Source organism: Brienomyrus brachyistius, chromosome 13, assembly GCF_023856365.1.
Source record: "Brienomyrus brachyistius isolate T26 chromosome 13, BBRACH_0.4, whole genome shotgun sequence".
Taxonomy (NCBI): domain Eukaryota; kingdom Metazoa; phylum Chordata; class Actinopteri; order Osteoglossiformes; family Mormyridae; genus Brienomyrus; species Brienomyrus brachyistius.
In genome coordinates this window covers 15514749-15529586 of record NC_064545.1, presented here as the reverse complement: position 1 = coordinate 15529586, position 14838 = coordinate 15514749, and the positions used below count along the sequence as shown (strand labels likewise).

General features: G+C 43.4%; 1 long non-coding RNA gene across 1 annotated transcript in view; it reads right to left on the bottom strand.

Moving 5' to 3' along the window:
- The window catches only part of LOC125705982 (uncharacterized), a 38260-nt gene extending 27995 nt beyond the window's left edge, over window positions 1-10265 (bottom strand). Inside the window, exon 1 of the long non-coding RNA XR_007381811.1 lies at window positions 9995-10265. This is a non-coding gene — a long non-coding RNA (uncharacterized LOC125705982). The remainder of the gene's footprint in view (window positions 1-9994) is intronic.
- Window positions 10266-14838: the final 4573 nt, after the last annotated feature.

Here is a 14838-nt window from a genome sequence, read left to right as displayed (position 1 = left end):
TTCCTGAAGAACCTGCCTTTCACCATGACTTCTAAATCGCAACTGCGCCATTTTTTACCACGAGGCTCACTGGTGCTTCACTGAAAAGCTGTGATCTATAACCATTAGTAGAAAGGCATGTGAAAAATATGCAGCCCTCATTTTATTATGTGTAAGAAATAGGGCCCAAACCCCATTCCACAGCTCGCGACTTTAGTCATGTGATGCAGGCAGAGAGAGCAATTTCCGCCCTCTGTCATCAGCTCAAAGGAGCTCGATGCAAGTCCAATGCTAAGGCGTGAAACTCACCTCAAACGATGCTAAGAAAAGCTGTACTGGAAATTATGAGTGCTACAAAAAGTCAGAGTGGAGCCCGTTTTTTTCCACCCGTAATAAAACACAAATGAATACGTATGTACATCTAAGCAAATACACACATTTCCACTCACACAACTGGTACAGAGTGTCTGCCAACTGAAGGGCAGATGGGTCATGGGGCTGCTAATTTCATTAACCGAATGTACAGTAAGTCACCCAGTCATTCCCCCATGCGATCACTCAACAGTTTTGTGCAAAATGAAACAGTCTGAAACCTGCATACAAACAGGATAAGAACCCCCTTGTGTCCCCCTGCCCCCAGTGATCTCAGGAAAATACACCATGCTAAGAAATGTTTACTTGGTTGATTAGGAAGGGTTCATGAAGGGGATCAGAATGTAAGAGCAGGCAGCCAGACAAAACTGGGCAAGGGAAGGCCCACATCTCTCTTACTGCCCCATCTATCATTCCAAATGCCCCAACAAATGAGTCTTCCCTGCGGTTAGATGTAATAACAAAATGTACAGGGTTAGGCGATCGGACATTCCACAGGCAGTGTGCACCTTGTGCACTCACCAAGTGCAATGTGCACTCACCAATTTCTACTTAGTCTGAAATGAAATTCTCCACAGACAAACACTATTACTTGAAAAGCTTGGCAAGGTCTTTGGGCACTTGTGCCACCCATCAGAAGAATATATCAAGCAGGAGTTCTGCTTGTTCACTGATAATTCTTTCCAGTCTTATACTAGTGTCATTTTTAAATATGGTTACATGGTTTTATATTATTGTCACAAGGTCCAAAGCTTCTTAGATTTGCATATAGTTTATTATTTTGCCACAGAGATCAGCAAATTCCTTACACCTATTACAATTTTTTTAGGTTTTTTTTTTTTTACTTATATACCATTATATAGGCTCCGGGCCCCCCGCGACCCAGTAGGATAAGCGGTTTGTAAAATGGATGGATGGATGGAGATACCATTATATTACTCCAGCAGGTCAGGTGAAGCACTGCGCTGGAAAGTAAAGCAGCAGCAACCCTGTGTGAATCCTTTGTTTTTACAAGAGTGGCGCTCTTTATACACTGCATTACCAGAAGGTCAAAGGTTATCATGCCGAGGGAGGCTGCTGACAGGGTGCTGATGGCGGCGTTCTGACAAGGCACCCAGGGAGACATGAGGAAGGAGATGCGTGTCTAAAAAGCTCGGCATCACTGGACAAGGGCATCAACACGTGGCCAGCCTTCTCAGGGAACAATCAGCACAAATCAGCCGAGAGACATGGACAGTAATGGCCACCTAGTGGGAGGCCTGATTGCAACACAAGCTGGAATCCAGTGGATCAGAATGATAAAGATAGAAACCTTCTTAAGTTGTCGGACAGACTGTGTCTACGTCACGCAAGATATACATATCAATTAGAGACACACCAATCAACCAACCAGGGACCAGAATCGGCTGATTCTCAGCATGTTTGGCCTGGACTGGAGACCAATGGGTCAGTCTCATGTATGTCTGATATTGAACCGGACAGTCGGTGTATCTCTAATATCAATACGTTAATTTAAAAGTTACAGTTAGAGGGAAAAACATAATCACAGCCTCATTTGAACAACTGTGACCTATCATCCCCAGGTGTCTTCAACACATTAAAACTATTCTATCAGACTTATCGTCTGTTGAGCATAGAGAAGCTTGAAACAGCTAGATACAGTTATTCATCTATCACTGTCACTTTTTAGCACATTTTAGTGTTCCCACTGACTCCGGGTTTCTTCTACAGTCCAAAAATGAGTCATTTAAGTGAGCCCACGTCTATAATTGTCCTCAGTATATGTGATGAACTAGCGTTCCTTCCTGAACATTCCTGGTTTTGCCCCCAGCACTTCCTGGGATTGGCTACTCATCAGACAGTCACTTAATTAGACAGGTATGGATTATGCGGATGTTATGGTTTTTCTGCAGTCGACCTTGAGGAGCTTTCTGCCGCTGACCATGGAAGACAGCTGACCTGCCCATCCACAGGCACCCATGGCCATGGTGCAGATCAACAATGAGCACAGAGAATCTCTCAGAAAAACGCTGCAGTTTAAAAGAAAAATAAATTAATTTCTCCACCCCAAATGGTCAAGAAGTGCAGCTCCGGAGACCCAGTAGGGAGCGTATGAATAAATAAAATAAAACCGCCAGCATGGATCCAAGATGGAGCAGCAGATCTACACAGAGCTGTTTAGGTATTTATTCATTCTGTGACTTTCCCATTCTGTGGAACAGAGGCTTAACGATGCGTCTGAAAGGCCTTGCTAGGAACACTGAAACCAGCCCACCTGCCATCACTGGGGAAAAACCTGAAACAATCCCCTGACTGTTGAAAGTGCAGTTTTGTAAAACAAACAAACAAATAAATAAATATGATATTGATCTGCCTGTCACCTTCACTTGTGAACCATGAATAGTGGGGCTGCTTCTCCTATCGATCCAAACCTACAGCCACATTCAGGATCCCAGAGGCAGACACCCAATTATAAGAGTGTTTCTGTATTTGTTCTGTATGGTGGTGAGGTTGAGTTTAATTCAAATCTATTTTTCAATTGAATTTTATTTGTATAGTGCATTTTCACAACACTACACTGTTTGAAAACACTTTACATTATCTCTGCCCAAAGCCCCCAGTGAATAACCAGAGGTGACAGTGGCAAGGAAAACTCCCTAGAAGGAAGAAACCTTGGGAGGAACCAGACTCAAATGGAAAGCCCATCCTCCAGGGCTCAGCAGAGAAATTCAAATGAACAATTGCTATTTATTCCTCTGTGCCTTCCAACAAACAACTTAATTAAGCAGATGGTGTTAGCTGGCCTTTAATGCACAGATGCACTGCTCAGTTGGAAAGATAGAGGGCATAGCAGAGCAACCCTGCTCCAAGAACGTCTGGCGGGCTCTGGTGGTGGTGGACGGGCGCTATCTATGGGCAGCACAGTGCAAAGGAGGATTGGGAAATGGCAAAATGGGACAGAAATACCAGGAGGAAAAAAGAAGTGAAACCCAACCACAATACATCATCACTTGAGCCATCCCTACCTCCACTGAAATCGGATTTTGATATTCCCCACGTTTTTGCAGGCTAACATCCTAATCCTTTTCACAGGATGGAGCACTACATCAGAAAGCACAGGAGCCACTGAATGGCTTAAATTATTCTGAGAATGGCAACTAATCAACTGACGACATCCCTGCCACGCTCCTCCGCTCCAAAGACATTAGCACGGTGTAATTCAGAGCAGAAGGTCTCGCCAAGCACCGGCCGTGGGACCTCCCTTCATTCCCCCGCAAGCTCATCCGCATCGCGCTCTCTTCGCGGCCCATGAATGAAGATTCAAAATCTATTCACATCATTACCACCAATTCCCTGAGCTGTGAATCACCATCCGAAGCATTTTTACAGAGTGTCAGGAAGGGACTTGGCAGAGTAGGGGAATACATTTCTGCTTAATTAATCCCATTCCTTACTTTAGGTATTAAAAGGCAATGGTCTGTTTAGCCATCAAACGGGCAATTAGTCACTGTCTAATCATTTTTCATATATTTTATAGATATGTCACAGCCAGGTGTGTTTTTCAGACGGGGACCTTTCCCTGAATGCTTTGGTTTATCTCCCATATCCGAGGTCTTATGGTTGTCAGGGGTATTCAAAGTATAAATTGCAAATGTAATGAAAAAAAGCCTTTCCATTGCAAACATGTTCAGCCAGAAGTTTACCTGATTCTGCGCCCCATCAGAGGGTATGTCTGAGCATGGCCTCCTTGTGGTGTTCATGCCGAACGGCACAGTGCCACTGTAGAACAGATTTCCACGGGGGAGGGGGGAGGATACCACTGGCAACTGGGGGGGGTTGAAAGTGCCTCATTAATAACTACAACTGTTTTTTTCAAATCCCACATTCTACCTTCTCCATCTTTAGAGTTACTATGGAAGAAGGTTCACAGATTAAAATGTAAATCCCCCCTCTCCTCACTCTCACACTTCACCTGGACTGCAGCACCTTCAGAAAACGCCCTCGCAAGTGACTTTATGGCATCATTACCACATTCAATTGGCAGCGCTCAATCAGCAACCCCCCTGTAACATTCCCTGCTGTCAAATTCTAATAGCTTTTAATGTAAATAGTGAGCCGCAGCTCAGGTGCAAATAGGATTTGCCAGTGAAGCCATTGTGGGCTTGGCTACAGGAACAAGCACCGAGCTTTTCACAGAAGGACAAAAGGGAAACAAATCTTTATTATCAGGTATGAACAAAAAAAATAACACACTCCGAACTCATGTGGTTAACACCCAGGGAACTGAGGCAATGCATACATTTAATTAAACACTATTCTGTTCCTTGATGGCTAATTAAAATGCTTAGCAAATTAAAATTTGCTAAGCATCCCATGTTCTGTCAAAAAAGTATTAATAAACACATATTGTTTGCTTCTTTCTCTTAATCTAACACCTGAAACGGTTGTCGTTTTGCTTTTTCAAAAGTCTTAGTTCCCTACATTCCGAAAGCCCCGGTCTCCAAAATGAGCAACTTAAGAAGTGATCACGCCAGTCAGCCGTTACACATCCAGCACTGTACTTATTTACTTAGAAGTGCTTCCCATATCATATCGTATGCATAACATACACTCTGTGACCAAAAGTATGTGGACAGCAACTTGTCCAACATCTCATTCCAAAACCAAGGGTATTAACTAGGGCTGCCACTAACAACAATTTTTCCTGTAGATTAATCTATGGACTATTTTATCAATAAGTTGATTAATCTAAAGGATTAATTTTCCTGCAGAAAATAATCCATTTTATATGCCATTGTAGGGCTTTTATTTGGTATCCGTTTTTGTTTCAGTTTTAGTTTACAATAATGACACTAATCCCAACGCGCACGAAGGCACACACTGGCATCATCAATCAACATAGAATAAGACCAGATTTTAGCCTAAACATTTTCACAAACATTTATTTAGTGGAAAATCTAATGTAGCAAGCAGACAACTTTATGGTTTATTAATGAGTGCATTTGACAGCGACAAGGACAAAAGATATTAAGAAGCTCTGGTACTTATAGTAATTTAAAAAACATGAAAAGACAACACAACACGGTGGTTTTGCCTATTCGGGTGGTCTGGATTAACGCCTGCATATTTTCTCTTCCGGTGCTCATGCACAGCACTAGTGCCGCCATGGTATGCCACTACACCTCAGTGTAAAACCACTTGTTTGTTTTGTGATCATGTGAACTATTCCCACAATTTCAAAATACTATTAAAAGGAAACCATTCGTTATAATGAACTGAAACATTTTAGAATTCATAAAGGTAATTTTATTAAAATGATTTTAAAAAATGCAACGATGCATCGATTTAAAATACTGATGTCGATGCATTTTCAGCGTCAGTGTCATTGACTACGTCGACTAATCGCGGCAGCCCTAGTATTAACATAAATCAGATCACACTTTGCTGCTATAGCCATTTTGCTGGCAGTTGAACAGGGCAACTCCAGTAGGACAGAACTGTGGTAAGCTGACTTGTTGTAAAGATGGTATCCAATTATGGTGCCAAGTGAAAAGTCACTAACCTCTTCTGTATGCCACCCATTCTGCTGCCAGTGTTTGTCGCTAAAGGAGTGTATGGCTGTGTGCCTAATTATACACCTTTGCCAGCAAAGTGTGTAGCTTAATTAGCCAATTCCTAAAATAAACACAAGTCTCCACATACTTTTTCAATTTTTTTTGCCAATTTCATACACCACACCCCCCCAACTTCAGACATTCTCACCTCCATTTTTGTGTGCAGAACATGTTCTCCCTGTATCACACCAGTCTCCTTCAGATGCTCCAGTTCCCTCCCACTAACTGGTGTCTCTAAGTTGCCATAGCATATAAGCATGTACAGTATGTGTGTGTTCTGTCATGCACTGGCATCCTGCCTGGGACATACCTCAGTCTTGTGTCCATGCTGCCTGGCATAGGTTCCAAGCCCTCCCACAGCCATGACCAGGATACGCGGTTAGAAAATAGAAGAGAGCATAAACTTCCAGCTGACATAAGTTACTGGCATATGAATTTAATGAACTGTCTCATATATACATGCGTAAATACCTAAAATTGGATCTATATTATACATCACAGAAGATAAATTACAGTAGAAGATCACAGTGCTCAAATGTATTATGATTCGATCAAAATTGGGCCTATGATTTTCAGGTCTAACCTGGATCCTGGCTTGAGGGTGTCACCCAGCCTGGGGTTAACGCAGCCTGTGCTAGACCCCCAGATCGGTGACAAACCTCCCATCACTACAGATTCGCTGCTTGACATTCATCATGGCACAGCGTGACGACTGTGCGGACGAAGGCGGGCAGGTAGGTGAGCACCCTGAGGACGGTCCCCTACCTTCTGCCCCCCACCGAGGCAGTGGGCCGAAATGAAATGGCAGGACTTATTAAATTAAACTCGCAGTCTCCACAAACCATTAACAAGGTGCAGCACCAGTGTCACCGCCACAGTCTCCCGCTAATTGCACTATTGAAAGACAGGCTGAAGGGCACATGGAGCCGGATGAGTCACGCTTAAGTGGCAAATCACAATCAGCAAAGTACACCGCCCCCCGCAGGGCGAGATCGGCACCTCTGTCGTGACTGGCGCCGAAGGACTCGCCCTGTACCATGACCAGGGGGCGGGGGCAGATTGAAAATCGCTATTGAGCACAGCGCCAGTATTTAGCCTAGCTTTCACAATCTCCTTTCATGCCGTCCCCAAACATTCTTCCTTCATGGCCACCCATCTGTGCTTTCACACAGGAAGCCGATTCAAATGCCACAGGCACCTGGCCGACGAGGCTGGGCCATTAGGATAAAGGGGCTGTTTCATCCTTTTTCCCGTTTCCCAGCTCGCATGAGTGCACACAAATATGCATAGGGCCACTCTAACAGCCTTCCGCATGGCCCCCGTCCTGTCTTCATGGACACCTCACTCACAGTGACACTGACGAGGCCATTGCATGCAGGAGGGAGTCGGCCAATGTTCACCTTCGGTTCGACGCTGATGTTATCTGTGAGAGGCATTTTACAGGGAGCGTGCCTCATCACTGTGACGCACAGCACCCTTGCTGTCCCTGAGTCATTATGCGCTCAGATGCATGGCTAGCAGCACTGTGAGTGGCTCACATGCCAGATTATAATTCTGAAGCGGGAAGCAACAATATTCAAACCATGGCCCCCTTCCCGCTCTTTCCCCACATGGTTTCAGAGGCTCCAAAGCCAATGCCTCCAGGTCGTTGTCCAGTTTTGTAGCGGATAATGAAATCAGGCAATAATACTCGATAATAAAAGTATTCAACATGGAAATCAACACAGAAACCAAGTGTAATTCGAGGTGCGGATCTAGAGTAATAACTGAAAATTGCTGCCGGGGGCCACAGAGTGCCCTCCATTCCGACACTGATATCTGATCAGTTAAATCACTGCAATTTGAGATGAATTCTCGTGAATTGTTCTGATCCGCTCTGCCTGTTTATCATACAACAGTGATTTTTTTTGTTGTTGTTAATCCTTCCTCAGTTAATTACCATTACATATACTGAATGCCCCCCTTATCTACTCCATTATATCACTGACGAAATCGGAAAGCTGAAAAGCATGTAAAACTTAAACAAACTGAGTCAGGATTCTACAAGTCATCTGTTTTGATTGTATTGTTGTTTTTGATACATCTAACTCATCATTACATAACAATAAAATGGAGAAAGTTTCAGATTCTGAAGTGGCATCCTTCAGTCTTTGGTCTGTGTATACCACGTTAAGTCGTCAACCATCATATTTAGTGTTGCTGGTGGATGTGCTCCTAAATTATAGCACTTTTATAGTTTCATAATGTGGTTTATTTTATAGTAAATCTATTTCTAGGGATAGATTTAATGATGTAATGCTATTTCATGTTTCCTATCTTTAGGGAATCAAACATGAATACCCAGTGCCCATTATGTACTTGAAAAGGACAAAATATGTTCTAAGTATTATTAGCCACGTGTCATATTTCTTCAGAGACAAGATCCTTTGACTAAATTAATATAGGCCAGTTACTCTGACCTCAGCAGTTAAGAAAACCTTTGAACACCTGATGCCGGTCTATCTCAAGTCCATCACAGACCCTCTCCTTGACCATCTGCAGTTTCCACACAGAGAAAATCACTCAGTGGAGAAGTGACACTGTCCCTCCACTACATTCATCAACATCTGGACTCATCCAACACATATGTCAGGGTCTTGTTTGTGGACTTCACCTTCAGCCTTCAATAATATTGTTCCATCACATCTTCACAGCAAGCTCTCTCAGGTATCTGTACCCCCAAGCACCTGTCAGTGGATTACCGGCTTCCTGATGAACAGGAAGCAATATGTAAGGCTGGGATCCCACCTGTTTGACCTTAGGGCCTTCAGCACAGGATGCCCCCAGGGCCCTGTTCTCACACCCCTTCTGTTTTGTCTTTACATAAATGACTGTACCTCTGCAGACAACAGATAGCACATACTAGCAATAAAGTGAGTTCTGATTCTGATTCTCATTCAGATTGAAAGTGGAAACCCTACCTGTCGGTGTTTCTGACTAAGTGCTTGCATTTTGTACATTCTACTGGATGGCAATGTTTCAAATGGTGAAAACAGATCATAATATTTCCAGTTTTAGTTGGCACAAGTTCTTGGCAGAGGGGCGGCATGGTGGTGCAGTGATTAGCACTGTTGCCTCACACCTCTGGGACCGAGGGTTCGAGTCTCCGCCTGGGTCACATGTGTGTTGAGTTTGCATGTTCTCCCCATGTCGTCGTGGGGTTTCCTCCGGGTACTCTGGTTTCCCCCCACAGTCCAAAAACATGCTGAGGCTAATTGGACTTGCTAAATTGACCGTAGGAATGCATGTGAGAGTGAATGGTGTGTGTGTGTGCCCTGCGATGGGCTGGCCCCCCATCCTGGGTTGTTCCCTGCCTCGTGCTCATTGCTTCCGGGATAGGCTCCGGACCCCCCGCGACCCAGTAGGATAAGCGGTTTGGAAAATGGATGGAAGTTCTTGGCAGAGTTTACAGTAACACTGTGCTGCGTGTGACACTTTAAACTGCCAAAGTACCACCAAAAATCATTAAAGATTTTTGGTCTGCTGAGCTGTTGTTTTCTTCACCGACACTTCTTCCATGATATTACCAGTAGCACATAGCTCAGCTAACACAAACAAAAGTGCGTTTGCTATGCATAACTTATCCATTCTTAAAAGGCTATCATATGATTGGCAAGAATTGCTTTTGTTTCTGTGAGTTTGTCAGATTGTCTCATTGTCTTTAATACCCATTAATACCAGTGAGCTTGCGCCCAACAACCAAACAGTAGCCAATTTCCAAGTTTTACTTATATGGATAAACAAACTTGAATTGTTAATTAACTCACGCTCACAGGCAGGGTAATTTGGGGTTCCCTTGGTATAATAAGCATTTTGCAGACTTCTGCCGTTGGTAAAACACATTTGGAAAACCCTACCCACTGGCAACAATCCATGTAAAATTTGTCTCTATCGGTTTAGCGATACGTACATGTCACCAGCTTTTTCACGTCACTTCCAATGTACCCAGGTTAGGAAACAGTAAATACAACTATTTAAAAATGCCTTACCTGTATTTTATTGTAGTTTTTTCTGCTTAATTCTATTCCTCACAGAAAGCAGTGGATTCCAGGCCTGGTCCGCCCCAAGTCAGCAGATCCGTCTTACAGTCAGATCCGGTAAAACTCATGAACACTAGAATAAGCTGGCGTCTTATGCAGCTTCCAGATACCTCATTTCCACCAAGGCGGTGCCGGACGTCTTCCCAATCCGGCACTAATTCCATGCGTTTCCACCGCAGGCAATGGCACCTGGTCTCAGAACTTGGAAGTGCGACCCCAACGAAAGTGGCCGGGACGGGCCATCGCGTCCAAACCCTCAGTATAACCGGATAATTCAATCCAAAACCGGTATAGATTTGTCCCCGGCGCCAGCAATAAAACTACTTATCGACTTATTAGCGGAATAATGTCACCTTTTTTATTCTGAGGAAAACGAAAGCTCGACTTGCTGGCCAGATTTAATAATGAATTATAAAAGTGTCGCAGGTGGAATAAATATTGTAGCGCTGGAGTGGCGAAGCGATCCCATAGAGTCCACGCGTGTTCGTTACGGAGTGGGCGCGCGAGCCGTCTTTTCATCACTGCATTGGACAACGTCTGTAGACGAATACACCATTGCCTTTTTCTGTTTTATGTCTAGATTACGACTTATTTTCCCCAGATCTCAAAATGACCAAAGTTGTTTCACAAGATCATAAAATAAGTTAAGTTATCTCTGAAAAATAGAATTTGTGATCAGACACGCGACGCATGTATTATGAGAAGGAGGGAAGCGGATTCCACTAAACATGCCATGGCGATCATGCTATTGCATTCGTGCAGTTTTTTTTACAGAACATTTTCTTACAGAAAATCTAAAATCCCCGTGTCCCACTCGTAAGCGAGGTATTCTCTTTTGTGAGAAATGATTTTAAGTTTAAAAAGTGACAGCGGCAATAAAACCTTCACACTCACGGTTAAGCTTTGCAGTTAATCTGCGACTCACATACAACCAGGGTCTGTTATACCACTAGTGTGTTTATCAAATTGATGTTAAAGTTAGATATTTATTGGAGGTGCCTGACAGAGATTTTCCAGCTCTATGAACACAAAGAGGGTTCACGCGTCAGAGTAGCGTATTTCCCTGGCTTGCCAGCTAAAGTTAACTCACTAGACCAGGGGTGTCAAATTCCAGTCCTGGGGGGCACTTTCTTATAGTACCAAAAGTACAGTACCTGGTGTGGTGGAAAAGTACGATTATACTTACAAAAAGCACTAATTCTAATAACTCACAGGTAAAATTCAGTCAAACTGTGTTTCACCACTTCTTGTGAGGTATTTGAGTCAATTACGTATTAGAGTAGTTATTTGATTTAATTCCTGTTTATATTTCTAACCTTGCTAATACTTTGTTCCCTTGTTACCTAATTGTCTTGTCCTACAATTACAATGTGTGACATCAAGGACATAACTTTGGGATGCGCATTGGAGGGGTTGAGGTCTTCAATCATTTAAGGGGGTCCAGGGGGTTGTATTGACTGGTTTTGATTATTGAGGGGTTACAACCGCGCCCCCCCCTCTAGGCTACCTCTGAAAGATATATGGAGTGGTATCCATTTCCTATCTGGGCTGGCATTGTATCCTGAATTTTGGAAGTCATTCTTGCTGTTGTTGTTTGATCCCAGTTACACCACTACTTGTGACATACCTTCCATTCCATGCAGTGGTTGTCACTATTTGGATGTAACTGTTGAGTCCTGCTGTTTGAACTATGGGGTGTTTTAAGTGGTGAAAGCTTGTGAGTGTCAGTTAGCAGAGCTCATACCCCCCGTCTAGCCCCCACGTAGCTCACCTGTCCACCTGTGGCTGTTGTTTATCTAATGAGATTTTACACAGTGCGTGCCCTCAGGTCTTCAGCCAGCAGCCAAAGCCAGGGACCCATCATCCTTCAGAGTCTGACCTACGCTGGCCACAGACAAGGCCAGGTGTTCCATTTACGCCTCTTCTGTTCAGCTATATCGCCACACGCATGCACATAGAAAGACACCGTATCCTCATATCCCGGCGTAATTCCCAGCTCCGATAGTCTGACAGCTCCTCTGAAGTACAAAAAGACTTCAAGGATCTTTTCAGCAGGCGATGTGCGGCTCAGCTGATCAGAAGGTTTCCTAGTTCAAACAGGGGTGCTTGGAGAATTCTGATAAACATTTTGATCAAAATGCAATTTTTATCACGGACATGATATCTTAGAAATGTAGCCTATACAGGTTTATTTCTCAAATCAAAACATTTTGCCACAGACACACACAAGTTAACGAGGTTGACAATCCTTGTGTTCCAATCGCAGGGTTAGCAGAGTGGTTCCACCATTGGGCCCCTGAGCAAGGCCCTTAACCCCAACTGCTCCAGGAACTGGCTGACCCGGCTTTCAATTGTAGAGTGACTGCCAAATAAATAAAATGTAAAACTGTAGAGACAGAGCCATAAACAGCCTTGGTGGTGTAGTGTATCCTATGGCCAGGCATGATGTCACACGAAGAGCAGCAGGGCACCCGTAATTAAACTCCGTTTTTTGTGTGTCGGCGCGCACTGATGGAGTCCGTTTACAAAGCAGATACTTCACAATGGAGTCAGAAGGCGCTAAAACAAAGACAAAGAAACCAATTACAGACGAGGAAACCACAGTGTGGGGGGCTGCAGGAGGGCTAATTTATGCAAGCCGTCCTCCCACTAGGACACGTGTGAATTATTGTCGATAAGCTAGCTTGTTTCAGCAGGCCACTGACAGGGAGCTGCCCCCTGCTCCTGGTATATATAGTCAAATGCCGCTGTTTCCTAATCTCCCTCTGCTTCTGCCTCTGCTCACAGAAGGACTCTGAACAAAAACGCACACGATAAACCGGAAAAGGAAGCTTGCTGCAGACCACCGTGAGGCTGCGAGGGGCTTGCTCTTCATTTCTGAGTGCAAACCGTCACGATACACAGACTCAAAACTGAGACTTTATAGTCTGTACCGCCAAGAGGTCTGTGATGTGTGTGTCTTTAACAAAGAGACAGTGAACTAAAAGTGGCATCTGCACAGAAATGATGTTATGGGAATTACATTATTTTATTTGGCAATGTACATGTTTTGTGAAAACAGGGTAAGCTAGTCCTTAGAGCAACTGGGAGCCTTTGCTCAAGGACCCAACAAAGAAATCACTCTGCTGATGCTGGGATTTAAACTGGCAAACTTCCGATCATAAGCACAGTGTCATAACCCACTGAGCTACACACTCAGAGAAGTGTTAGAAATGTCAGACCCGATTGGACAGATGGTCAGTTTGAGTTGTGTTTAAAACCCCCACAGACGCCTGCCCCTACCCCAGCTCCCCCATTGCTCAAACAATGGCCATGCATTCCATTCCTAGAGTTGAATTATTGCAGAACCAGGTGTCCTTCCAGTGATCACTTTTTGTCTATCCCATCATTTGCCTGTCATGGTCACACTCAGGATGGGCCCAATCATACTTCTCTACGCAATTATGAAACACTACTTAACAGAAGTTTTAGTATTCAGCAACCAGTAGCTCTTTCACTTAAGACGAATGTCCGTTTATGCTGATGGTTACTTTTATTTCTAATTATTCAAAGGGCAAGTTTTATTTTAGTGCTAGTTCAATGCTCTCTAATAATAAAATGTTAAGTGGAATGAGCCCACCCTTGACCAATCTGGTTGAATCAGCCTGGTATATAAAATTTGAAATACATGAGCAACTAAACTCAATTTTTGTTGTAGTAATTTGCTTTTAATATGGCCTCCATGCCACCTACATCCAGCATCTCTCCATAAAACTGCATATACGTATTGGAACATGCAACACAAAAACTCTAGACTGAGAGGAGAAGGCTTGGTAATAATTCAAAGTGGCTGGCAACAACTGACGGTAGCCAAGATTAATGACGGCGCGTCTATATACCATATACTGCTCTGAAAGGTCGTCACACTGCAGAAGCCAGCTAGGTGGAATCAGCTTGCACATCACATCTCCCCCAAAATCCTTGTTCTCTCCAGCAGCAAAGCACCAGACTGTGGTATAACTAAGTAATATATAGTGCTCTTACAACTATTTTTCCTTCTACTAATACCCTGGTATAAACGACAATCGAGCGGTTTAATATAAAACCGGTATTTGAACAGCTTAATTTATCACCATTGCTCATCTGGAAATATAAAATACTAGTTTTTGGTGAAGCACTGCTATTATATACATACACAGACATTTGTAAACTATGCACAGAGGAGATTATGGTACTGGAATTACCATTAGCAGTCACATCCAGTTAGGTAAGGTAAGTAACTAGCAACCTGTAAAATGTACCCTGTAGCATTAAGCAAAGTAACTAAACTAATTAATATTGTTTTAAAACTCACCTGAACGCCACATTCCTCCTGATATCCCAGGTGAATAGCATGGCTGCTGGACTGCACTTGCAGAGTTGCTTCACAGTTTGCCAAGTGGACTCCTTTAAAATGCTTCAACAGTTTGTTTTTTAAACTAGCCACCTCCATGAAGGTTATACATTTAAGCAGCCAACTTCTGATTAGTGGTTACCCAAGAGTGCCACACCCATGCAAAGTAGACCTTCAGCACACCAAAATACGGTGAAATAAAAGTTCACATTCTGTCCTGATGTATTCATACCTTTCATAATTCAAGACATTCAGTTATACATATGGAAATAGCCATTATCAGTAAACTAGATCATTATCTAATTTAGATGCCATCAGAATGACAACAATGTATTCCCAGATGACTTCTTCACCTCCCCATCTAACCCCTATTACTCCCACGTCCCCCCAACCTCTATATCTAACTTACGTACACTAGGCT